Raw genomic sequence first — 12,863 nt, forward strand, 5'->3', positions numbered from 1 at the left:
ATAGAACTTAGTGACTTAGAAATGTAAAATTCTGAGACACTTTACTGAGGCAGATTGTGAAGTGACTGGATTCAGAAGTGAAATAAACCCCTCTACCTTTCTGAAAGAATTTTAACACAATCCTTTGTGAAATGTGGATGATTTAAGATTCCAGCATCATTCCACATTTCAAATACCTATGTTTTATCACTGCTAACACTCAGATCCTGTAGAGATCAAAATATATGTTTGTTCTCTGGCTGAGAACAATAAACAATTGCTTGTTTATTCATCTTCATACTGTTTCCTCCCCAACACAGTTTCTCTCTCTCTCTCTTTCTCTTTCTCTCTCTCTCTCTCTCTCTCTCTCACCATGTCAGCCCTTTAAAAGCCTGAGTTAACAGAGTTTCATGGTCACAAGCAGCATTCTAAAATTGGAATTTGGCTGCCTGACCACACACTAGCCCTGGAATTCTGCAAACGTCTGGGCCAGTGAGTGTGAGAAAGTTCTGTGGTAACAAAAGTTTCTGAGGCAACAATGAGAGTTGGAATCCCACAGGCAACAAGGTGCAGGTGCCGGGCACCGAGGCTCGTCAACCACACTGCAGGAGTGGCAGCCTCCTTCTCTCCGCACAGCTCTTGGCTGTGGGTATTGAAGGCCTGGTGACTTCATTGGCACATAAACACTTAGTGATGGACTCCCAACACAAACCTGGACTTCTTTCTAGTCCTGCACACGCATGTGGCTGACCAAGATTCCTGTGCCAGATGCTTAAATAGCTGCTCACCCAGGTTGAGTCCCTCCTTCTTCACACCAGGTGAATGGAGAAAAACACAGATGTAATTAAAGTTTACAACTTCCATACAATCTAAAATAGAGCCGTTTGTTATACTACATTTTTGAAAGTTGGAGAATTTGTTCCCTTATGGAAAGAGGCATTTGCTGGCTAGAAAGCTCTAGTCTTTTTTGCAGTCACTGAGATTTAATACTACATTACTTATTAGCTAAAACTTCACCTATTCTCATAAATATGATAAATGAAAGTCAAATGCAAGTGAATTGCTGAGACCCAGAAAACACGAAAAGTACTGGGTAGGGGCAGGTATCTTTTGTTTCAAATGCACTATTTTATTTATTTATTATTTTTTATTTTAGAATGTCTGTTTTTCTTTTTTTTATTATTATTATTATACTTTAAGTTCTAGGGTACATGTGCACAACGTGCAGGTTTGTTACATATGTATACTTGTGCCATGTTAGTGTGCTGCACCCATCAACTCGTCGTTTACATCAGGTATAACTCCCAATGCAATCCCTCCCCCTCCCCCCTCCCTGTGATGGGCCCCGGTGTGTGACGTTCCCCTTCCCGAGTCCAAGTGATCTCGTTGTTCAGTTCCCATCTATGAGTGAGAACATGCAGTGTTTGGTTTTCTGTTCTTGGGATAGTTTGCTGAGAATGATGGTTTCCAGCTGCATCCATGTCCCTACAAAGGACACAAACTCATCCTTTTTTACGGCTGCATAGTATTCCGTGGTGTATATGTGCCACATTTTCTTAATCCAGTCTGTCACTGATGGACATTTGGGTTGATTCCAAGTCTTTGCTATTGTGAATAGTGCCACAATGAACATACGTGTGCATGTGTCTTTATAGCAGCATGATTTATAATCCTTTGGGTATATACCCAGTAATGGGATGGCTGGGTCATATGGTACATCTAGTTCTAGATCCTTGAGGAATCGCCATACTGTTTTCCATAATGGTTGAACTAGTTTACAATCCCACCAACAGTGTAAAAGTGTTTCTATTTCTCCACATCCTCTCCAGCACTTGTTTCCTGACTTTTTAATGATTGCCATTCTAACTGGTGTGAGATGGTATCTCATTGTGGTTCAAATGCACTATTTTAGCTTGAATTCAATAACTTTCATTGCCAAAATGAGAAATAATTAAATTAACATTTCAGTTATGTTAACATTTCATTTCTTGGCTACTTCTTTTTAATAAAATGGATAGTTACAAAGTGAATGATCATTTATTGCTTTATTTCATTAAATATAAAATAATATATGCTCATTGTAAAAAAAAATTTCAAACCAATTTTAAAATACTCTATAGAGGCTGGGCACAGTGGTTCATACCTGTAATTCCAGCATTTTGGGAGGCTGAGGTGGGCAGACCTATTGAACCCAGGAGTTCAAGACCAGCCTGGGCAACATGGTGAAACCACATCTCTACAAAAAAATACAAAAGTATTAGCCAGTCATGGTGGCACATGCCTGTAATCCCAGCTGTTTGGGAGGCTGAGGTGGGAGGATCACTTGAGCCCAGGAGGCGGAGATTGCAGTGAGCCAAAATCACACCACTGCACTCCAGCCTGGGCAACAGAACAACACTGACTCCCTGTAGAGAGCAACTCCCTCAGAAATCTAGTCTCCGGAGACAACGACTACTAATTCTTGGATGGATCACCTATCAGGGTTGTTTTTCCTATGCTTAATAAATGGCTCTTCAGCTTGCTTCTGATTGATGCCCAAAACGGTGCACCTCTTCCTGTGCCAGTCACACAGCTTCTACTTCATCTGTAAACTGAGGACTCTGGATCTGGATTTCAAAGGGGTGTTGTAAAGATTAAATGAGATATTTGTTCAATGCTTAGAACAGGGCCGGGGGCATGCAGGAAAACAGACTGTCTTTACCCAGAGTGACTCAATCTTGAAACAAAACCTCTGTGATGTGTGGCCATATCATAGATAACCCCTCATAAAGAATGCCTATAGCATAGATAACCCCCATAAAGAAGCAATGCCTATAGCATAGATAACCCCTATAAAGAAGCAATGCCCACAGCATAGATAACCCCCATAAAGAAGCAATGCCTATAGCACAGATAACCCCTCATAAAGAAGCAATGCCTATAGCATAGATAACCCCTATAAAGAAGCAATGCCTATAGCATAGATAACCCCTATAAAGAAGCAATGCCTATAGCATAGATAACCCCCATAAAGAAGCAATGCCTATAGCATAGATAACCCCTATAAAGAAGCAATGCCTATAGCATAGATAACCCCCATAAAGAAGCAATGCCTACAGCATAGATAACCCCTATAAAGAAGCAATGCCTATAGCATAGATAACCCCCATAAAGAAGCAATGCCTATAGCACAGATAACCCCCATAAAGAAGCAATGCCTTCAGCATAGATAACCCCCATAAAGAAGCAATGCCCACAGCATAGATAACCCCCATAAAGAAGCAATGCCTATAGCACAGATAACCCCTCACAAAGAAGCAATGCCTATAGCATAGATAACCCCCATAAAGAAGCAATGCCTATAGCACAGATAACCCCCATAAAGAAGCAATGCCTTCAGCATAGATAACCCCCATAAAGAAGCAATGCCCACAGCATAGATAACCCCCATAAAGAAGCAATGCCTATAGCACAGATAACCCCTCATAAAGAAGCAATGCCCACAGCATAGATAACCCCCATAAAGAAGCAATGCCTACAGCATAGATAACCCCCATAAAGAAGCAATGCCCACAGCATAGATAACCCCTCATAAAGATGGGTATCTAACTTGTGAAGGATATTTTTTGCAGGCCAAGTGCAGGGATCCACCATCTCTCAGCTGCCAGAGACATTGCTTCTATTTGTAAGTCCCTATTTCTTTCTGAGAAACTAGATTTGTCAGCCTCTTTCTTTGGCCTCTCAGCTCCCTTAGCCTTTGGGGATAGGTTTGCCTAGACCAGCTCATTCACAGTAGAACAGCACATAATTTAAACATTCAGTAAATATTATCAGCTGCCTAATACTATATTGTGTGTGGGTAGCATCGGTGATTGAACAAATAACCTAGTGATAAAATTTTCTTTTCTTTTATTCTTTTTCTCTTTTTTTCTTTTTTTTTTTTTTTTTTTTTTTTTGTGATGGAGTCTTACTCTGTTGCCCAGGCTGGAGTGCAGTGGCATGATCTCAACTCCCTGCAACCTCCAATTCCCAGATTCAAGAGATTCTCATGCCTCAGCCTCCTGAGCAGCTGGGATTACAGGCACCCGCTACCACAACCAGCTAAAATTTTTTCGTATTTTTAGTAGAGATGAGATTTCACCATGTTGGCCAGGCTGGTCTCAAACCCCTGACCCCAAGTGATCCACCCACCTCAGCCTCCCAAAGTGCTAGGATTACAAGCGTGAGCCACAGAAAATCTCAGTTGTTTTCAGTTCTCACTAATATGAAGCATACCACGGTAAATATTATAGCTTGGGTTTCAATATTATTGTTATTATCATGACCAGGTTTTTAAATCTTCTATTTTATGGCATTTTGAAATTACAGAAACTATTTACATTTACTCATTTGAGTTCACATTAGCTATTTGCAGGAGACAAATCAGATGTGAGGTTCATTGGGTTTTGGAGTAAATAAATTGCCCAAAACCACCCAGCAAAGTAAGCCTACAGTCACACCTTTACACTGGTCACACAATCACTCAACAAATCTTTCCTAAGTCAGGACTCAGCACCAGCCTGGGTACTAAACATAAAATACCCTCAAAGAACTCACAGTTTAATTGATGGCAAGTAATACTTTGTGTTTGTTTTTGTTTGTTTTTCTTTTTTTGTTGTTGTTTTTTTTTTTTTTTTTTGAGACGGAGTCTCACTCTGTCACCCAGGCTGGAGTGCAATGGCGTGATCTCGGCTCACTGCAACCTCCACCTCCTGGGTTCAAGCGATTCTCCTGCCTCAGCCTCCTGAACAGCTGGGATTACAGGCATGCACCACCACATCCAGCTAATTTTTTTATTTTTAGTAGAGACAGGGTTTCACCATGTGGGTCAGGCTGGCCTCTAACTCCTGACCTCGTGATCCGCCTGCCTTGGCTTCCCAAAGTGCTGGGATTACAGGCGTGAGGCACCGTGCTGTGTTCCCAGCATAATAATGGACATGTACACAAGTAGCAGTACCAGACACATAGATAAAGGACAATAGCTAACCAAGGTCACAGAAGCATCACAGAGCTGGTGATGCTTCCAAAACCTGTCTCCTAAGGCAGACGACAGCTGTATGGGCAAGGCTGGGTTTCAGACTTCTGGGCCTCTCCTTTTTCTCCTGCAGCATGCTGCTTCAAAACCCCAAATAATTTAAATCATTTGTTCCAGCACAGAAATCATATACACATTATTGCCACCAAATTTCTCTTCAAGGAGGGGAGGGGGCAAGACAGGAGATGGAAAGTTTAAAGAATTTTATTTTATCTATTTATCTAGATGGTGTTAAAAATCCATTAAAAATCCATTAAAAATGTCACCTCCCAGTAATACATCTTCAGGACACACTACTGACATTCTCCATGTGTCTCCAGGACAAAAGTTGGTATGTTCTACAATATCAACATCAAAACAACAACAGAAATTAATCCCTCTGCATTTTCAGGAAGGTTATAAATTCGAGATGTTAAGGGTGGTACCCTTAATATTTATTTCTATTATTAATTGTAGCTAGTAATTATTGAGCACTCACAATGTACCAGCCTAAAGCCTTTACATGCATCATCTCAATTAATCATCACAATGTCTCTATGAAACAGGTATTATATTGTTACTCCTATAGTATATATGGAGGAGGGAGGATGAGGTTAAGAAAGATTAAACATCTAATAAGTGGCAAGAAAGACCTAGACTCAAACTAAGGTTTGATTCCAGAGTCCGCGTTCCTAATCACTCTATTGTGTTTACTTTCCATTTTATCAACATTTTCTTTTTAGGATATTGTGACCACAATATATGTACAACATTCCTTAAAAGCATTGAACAATTTTATTCTTTATATATTGAGACCCACTTGTAAGATAAAAGTTGCTTTAAAGCACAAATTATAAAACCTTATCATCATGGCTGACATCTAAATTTGAAATTGGCATTCTAGGAGTATGAAGTTTCATACTCAGTACCAATATCAAACAAAGTCTTCCATGATGAGTAGTTGACACAGTGACATAATGCATAATTTTACATCACTCTCCAGGTCCAGCGTAATTTATGGTCATAACAAAAATGTCAATCGCCTGGTATCTGACATACAGATTTACAGTCTTAGCTGTGGCCAAGTCAAAGTGCATTAGATTAGTCTAGCGTGTCTAAACATCTGACTCTAATCACTACGGTGAGGATCAAGTCAGGCATTAGAGGCTAAAAGTATATTTCACAGAGTGTGAGAAGCTGAGAGGAAAATAGTTTTTAAGGGGCAGATTGGGATAATGGGTTTTTTAATTCAAGACAATCAACTTCAATAGTACGTGAGTTGTCTCTTCCTCTCAACCCCCTTCTCTCATGCTAAGGACTCAGCTATGTCTAGTGTTCTCAAACCAAGAAGGTCAGGAAGAAAACAGAAGAGGGATCTGTCAGTGATCAGTGGTTTTTATACTATTAATTGTCCTATGTTGTCGACACACACACTCTTCCTGCCTGCCCCATCCTGTTAATATGAATAATAGAAGATTATTTCATTTTTTATTTACTCCCAGATATTTTGGAGAATGAGTTATAATAAATTGTAATCTAATCTTTTCTCATGTAAACATAAGGAACTGAAGTTTAAACTAAATATGATTTTTGCCCTCTAACGATATTTCCCACTCTACCAGGCAAGAGAAAGGCATGCCCCTGTCCCCCTTTAGGGTCTGCATCAAAACTGTGCACCAGCTAACCCTGGTTTACTAATCCTCAGTCATTAATTGCCTGCCTCAACCATTTCCTTTTTATAAACCACAGGAACCTCTGCTAGTCTTTTTTCTTTTAACCCATTTATCCTCCTCTTACTTGAGGTGGGCTTTACAATTATGTAGAACTGATCTGGACATTAACCACTCCACAGCATAATAGCCATGCTAAATAAATATTCACAGCCACCAGAAAAAATGGCATAAGATGTTAACATCTTGCCATTTCTCTTGGTCTTTATACTACTACTGCTATTTTCTTTTTCTTTCCTTTTCTTTTTTTTTTTTTTTTTTTTTTGAGACGGAGTCTCGCTCTGCTTGAGGACAGTGGTGTGATCTCAGCTCACTGAAAGCTCCGCCCCCCGGGTTCACGTCATTCTCCTGCCTCAGCCTCCCAAGTAGCTGGGACTACAGGCGCCGCTACCACGCCCAGCTAATTTTTTGTATTTTTAGTAGAGACGGGGTTTCACCGTGTTAGCCAGGATGGTCTTGATTTCCTGACCTTGTGATCTGCCTGCCTCAGCCTCTCAAAGTGCTGGGATTACAGGCATGAGCCACCATGCCTGGCCTGCTATTTTCTTAAAAGTTAATTATAGACCAGGGTCACGTCTATTATCCCAGCACACTGGGAGGCTGAGACAGGAGGATCACTTGAAGTCAGGATTTTGAGACCAGCCTGGGCAACAAAGCAAGATCCTGTATCTACAAAAAATACAAAAAAAAAAAATAGCCAGGCATGGTGGCATGTGCCTGTAATCCTAGCTACTCAGGAGGCTGAAGTGGGAGGCCAGGAGCCCAGGAGTTCAAGGCTGCAGTGAGCTACAATTGCACCACTGTAGTCCAGTCTAGGCAACAGAATGAGACCTTGTCTCAAAAAAAAACTTAAACTGTAGATGACATTTTCATGGCTCCATGAGACTTCAAATCATTTGACCATAAGGTAACTAACCTGGAAGTTACCTTACAACACACAAAACTGATATTTTTGTTAAAAAACTTACTATGTCTACATGTTGCATATAATAACATTGTTCTCTATGAGGTTTTTTAACACAAAAAGGACTCAGAAGAACACAATGTCATGAGGAAAAATTTAAACAACTTATAGATCAATATGTAAAGGAAGGAGAAGGGAATTTGACATTTATCAAGTTCCAGATATTATCATGCACATGATCTCAATCCTCAAAGGTGTTGGATAAGCTTATCCTCAAAAAATCCTTTCCCTTTAGCTATGAGGATCTCCAGACTTGAGGTCCCAACTTCAGCAACTTATCTAGGTTACAAAGCTGGTAACCCCCAGAGTTGAGCTAAACCATTGTTTTTAGTCCAAAGTCAATGATATCACACTAGCCCCCTAGATAAACATCTTCCATTTTAATTTTTCCTCTTGATGTGGTAGATCCTTCTTGCCATCCATTCAGCCAGAAGGTAAAGGTCAAGTGTACTTGAATCCAGGAGGACGTGTTTCAATCCCAGCTCTGTCCTCACTTCCGCAGAGTCTCTGGGTCAACTCATTTAGCCTCTCTAAGGCTCATTTCCCCACCTATAAACCATGATTCTAACACAATGATATTAGAATATAATGCAAAAAACCTTCTCTCTTTTCCAATGCATTGATTTTCCCATACACATGCATACATATATAAACTGACCCAATTACTATACTCTTTTTTTAAATACTGCCCTACATATTAATGTTTTAGTTTCCCATTTTACCTCTATTTCCCCCTATGACTAAAAAACCTCATGTCACTTAGTATCCTTAAGTAACCTCTGTAGATACTGGGATTATCTAAAAGTCTTCAAACCCAAAAAGTGAAAGAAAAACACAGATTGAGATATGCAATTCAGCACCTAGAACAACAGCCATCACATCCCTTCAGTACATAATTATATTCCATTTGTTAGTATCCTCTAATTTTCAACTAGACACTTTTTTTAGACACTATTAAAAATATTTGACTACAAGAGGCATGAAGAAGATCAAGTGCCATATGAAATCTTCAATTTGTACTTTTAATAAATTGCTGCTCAGCTACACCAACTCCAAGGCCTCTTTGTGAGGATGAGGCCTATGGGTCACAGCCTTAATACAGAAGAAAACATTTTTTAAAGGGGAACTTAACTTGGACATAGCTAATAATCTCTGCTAATGAGGCTGGTTTTTAAAAATGCACATTCTCTGTGATCCATAGAACAGGTTTTCAACCTGTGTCAGGGCTATCCTTTTTTATTTATTTATTTATTTTTTGAGATGGAGTCTCATTCTGTCACCCAGGCTGTAGTGCAGTGGAGAGATCTCGCTCACTGCAACTTCTGCCTCCTGGGTTCAAGTGATTCTTCTGCCTCAACCTCCCGAGTAGCTGGGATTATAGGCACCTGCCACCACACCTGGCTAATTTTTGTATTTTTAGTGGAAACAGGGTTTTACCATATTGGCCAGGCTGGTCTTGAACTCCTGACCTCATGATCTGCCCACCCTGGCCTCCCAAAGTGCTGGTATTACAGGCGTGAGCCACCATGCCCAGCCTATCCTTTTTTTTTTTTTTTTTTTTTTTTTTTTCCCTAAAAGGTGAGTCTATTGGCAGATGATGGACCACAAGAGTGAATGGTGGAGCAATCAATCCAGCAATGAATCCCAGCCATTTGTGAGAGAGGAAAAAGTGAGGTTTGGTTTCTTAAAGCTTCAAGGGAACTTCCTGATAAAAAGAAAAACAGCAAGCCTGCACCTATAGTCCCAGCTACTCAGGAGGCTGAGGCAGGAGGACTGCTTGAGCCCACAAGATCAAGTCCAAGCCTAAGTAACATAGTGAGACCTCGTCTCAAAAAACACACACACATGAAAAAAAAAAAAAAAAACCCAGCAACATAGTAATTTTCAGCTGAGAGATTCTGATCATGTTGGCCATGATGAGATAGAATGCCATGCAAGCAACGAACAGGTTATATAGAAAGGTTTTTGTCCAAATTCTCATCTCTCTATTATCCCAAATATGAAACTTAGTAATTTAAGAACACAGGCTCTGCAGCCAGACTGCCTGGATTCAAATCCTAGCCTGAATACATTTTAGATACATTTGTAAATGAGACATTCTAGGTGAAAATACACACACTGTAAAAATGCTTTACAAACACAGGCGATCATTCAAGTGCTGAGTTTGAGAAGACTGAGAGTCTTAAATGAAGTCTAACATAATAAGGGAGAAGAAATAACCTGATGGTGGTAAAGAATGTCTTGAGCTGTGCGAACCTCTACAAACAGCAAGACTACAGAACGGACTTCATTTATCCGGATGGGCTAGCAGGTATGAGTGTGGGGCTTAGGTAAGGGCCAGGTCAGCTCAGCAGGGAGCAGGGCCTGGTAAAATGAAATGGAAAGTCAAGTGTAGAGAAAAATCAGAGAAACGGTTTCACCAATCTACGCGTGGGCTTGAGGAAAGCCAGAAGATGGGCTAATGAACCAGCATGTAGCAGAAAGAGCAGCACACAAATTAACCCTAAAACATCTGGGACCCAAATACCTCTCACTGGATCCCATGGACAGGAGAGGAGACTGCTGGCAGTGTTAACAATGCAGGGTAGGGGTGCTATTTTGCAGGCAGCACAATGAATTAGTTCCATTTTCCCCCATGTTTTGTTTAAGTGCATCCAAGCAGAGCTATCACACCCAGGTGGAGATGTAAAGTGATTTGAGGGCAGATCCTTCAGGGGAGAGCAAAGAAGGACCATTGATGAAAACAACAGTAATGGGAACAGGAAGAAATTCTTTCCTACAATGCCAATGACATAAGCCTTAATGGAACAGGAGAAGTAAACTGAGAGGAGTGCAAATCTTAACTGAGCCAAAAGAAGCTATACTGGAGAATGTGAAGACTGAATTAACCAACAGAAATGAGCAGAATCCAATATTGTGTAAGATGCAATCTATGGGCCCTAGGAATCATAAACATCGCCTCCTGGGAAAGTACACAGGTATCAACTGGGTCTTGAGTCATACCTCCCTTGTTTCTGGAAGGCAGTACGATGAAAACACATTCATCCTCTTGGGCTACTCTGCTCAAATCAGCCCTGACTCTTTTTTCCCTGTGCTTTCATTCAGAATCTGATTTTTTTTTCCCCAGTTTACATAAAAGGATTTGGGTAGCATACAATATAAAGCCCTTATATGACCCCATTTTCAGGAATTCATAACATAACATTTCTACACTATTCTGAAGCAGATAAAACATAAAGGAGTAACTGTTAGCACATTCTTCTCTTTTGTTTTTAAAGAATTTAAATCGAAATGATTGCATAAGGAAGAAAAGTTTTTAATAAAAAGAACCAGGGAAGACTGAATGAAGTTGGCTATTAATTCAATCAACTTGTGACAAGAAAATTAACAGCATTAGCCCTTTTGCTTGGAATGAGTAAATAGGGCAGTTTTCACATTGTTTCAAATTACAGTACAGCTGTAAAGTCTGGCAACATTAGTAAACAAAAAGAGCCAAAAGTGAACTTCTAAAAGATGAATACGGTGTTACTGTATTGGGACATCATTTATAGGAACCACTCTAAGTTAATGTCAGTACAATTTCTGAGAAAGACCCAACCAGCTTATAGCTATTAAATCATCCCTCTTCCCCAACATAGATGCATTTAGGTATAAATAGCAGCTTTTTAATTATAGCAAGGATGTCCATATTTTTTAAAAGATTAATAAAAGCAGTCAATATTTTCCCAATGTCAAGCTATTACTAGTTATCACTGGATACATTTTCTGACTCACCTCAATACTGTATCATCCAAATTTGAAATGGCATAGTCATCTCTACTACTGGCGGCATTAATCTCCTTGATACTCTGGGCCTAGAGGAGCCCCAATAGATGTTTTTTGGCTGAATATTTCCTAATGAACTGACTCAAACTTCAAGCCACACATTTCAGCTGCTCATGAGTCATAATGAGTCAAACAATCGGATTGTGCATGGTAAAATGTAATCGCTTATAAATAATAATATTATTTTTTAAATTTGGCATGAAATATCAGCCAAGCCCTGGCAACACTTCAGGAATAAAAAGTCATATCAACTTGAATTTCAGTTCAAGTTCCTCAGCTTATGTAATAAAAAGTCCTCAAAATGAAGCAAGCACATACTCCCACACTGATCTATACACAGCCCATATACAGAGCAAGTCAGGATGAGCAAATTTTATAAACCACTGCAAATCAGGATAGAGCTGCAAGTAATTCTGGGTCATTGATTCCTACAACTAAAGTTAAAAGGCCTACTTCCAAGACTAAAGTGCTGATCATCCCTAGAATTTATGAGAAACATCAGGACTAAGTTAAGTGCTAGAAGATTCTATGACAATAGTTTGTTGGGGCCAATAGTTGTCCCCTCTTGGAAGCTTACCCTCAATACAGTCCAGCTGAACTCCCACAGATGTTTAAGAAAGAGCAGAACAAAATGAAGATGTTATTTCAGGTGGAAGCAAAACCTGCTGATTCAACTACCTTGTTTGATTCCATAAAATCACACAAGAAACAACCTTACTTAGTTCCTATTTCTCGTCACCTCCCTACTTTCACTCAGGGCAAATCAACACTATACAGTTGGGTTCAGGAGGAACACTGGAAAACCTGATATTTTTACATAGGAATATATATGCATATTTTGCGGGTCTGCAGAGAGGCTCCAACTGTGAGACTTTGGGCAGATTTCTTGACTCTTCTGAGTCTTCACTTCCTCATCTAAAATGGGATAGTAGTAAGAGTTTTGCAGCTTCTTGAATGCACCAACATATTCACAGTGGAGTCAGGTTATATTTGCATAAAGTCAGAGAAATCCAACCATACAGACTGCACAAAGGGAGTTCACATGAGTATTTCTCAGGGCGAGTCTTTTACAGCACTGAGTGGGATGCTCCTTAGGTGAATCCTGCTCTGACCCAGCCATCTCTACTCAACCATCTCTCATCTCACCAGCCCCCAAAGTCTGTTATTTTCCTTGACTCCTTAAAGTCCTCCCAGGCTTGTCTCCCTACCCCTGCCTACTTGCCTTTGTTCACTTTGCTGCCTTCCATTAATAAATCTGTCTGATACTCATTCCTCATTTATTCGACCTGACATTTTGAATACTAACTATGGACAAGGCATGGAGTGAGGTGAG

At 40.0% G+C, this 12,863-nt stretch overlaps 1 protein-coding gene and 1 long non-coding RNA gene across 12 annotated transcripts in view; both read right to left on the minus strand.

Annotated features, from left to right (window-relative positions):
* The window catches only part of LOC105487715 (LIM and calponin homology domains 1), a 344,201-nt gene that overhangs the window by 283,928 nt on the left and 47,410 nt on the right, over positions 1–12,863 (minus strand). The window contains exon 1 of one of the 11 annotated variants that reach the window (XM_071093676.1): positions 352–1,060. The exons of the other annotated variants lie outside the window; for them this stretch is intronic. The gene's annotated coding sequence lies outside the window, so the exon portion shown is untranslated. Of the gene's footprint in view, positions 1–351; positions 1,061–12,863 lie in introns of those variants that run through there. 11 annotated transcript variants of the gene reach the window in all.
* The window catches only part of LOC105487714 (uncharacterized), a 62,131-nt gene that overhangs the window by 28,482 nt on the left and 20,786 nt on the right, over positions 1–12,863 (minus strand). The gene's annotated exons all lie outside the window — the stretch shown is intronic.

This window comes from Macaca nemestrina, chromosome 3 (assembly GCF_043159975.1).
Source record: "Macaca nemestrina isolate mMacNem1 chromosome 3, mMacNem.hap1, whole genome shotgun sequence".
NCBI classification, from domain to species: domain Eukaryota; kingdom Metazoa; phylum Chordata; class Mammalia; order Primates; family Cercopithecidae; genus Macaca; species Macaca nemestrina.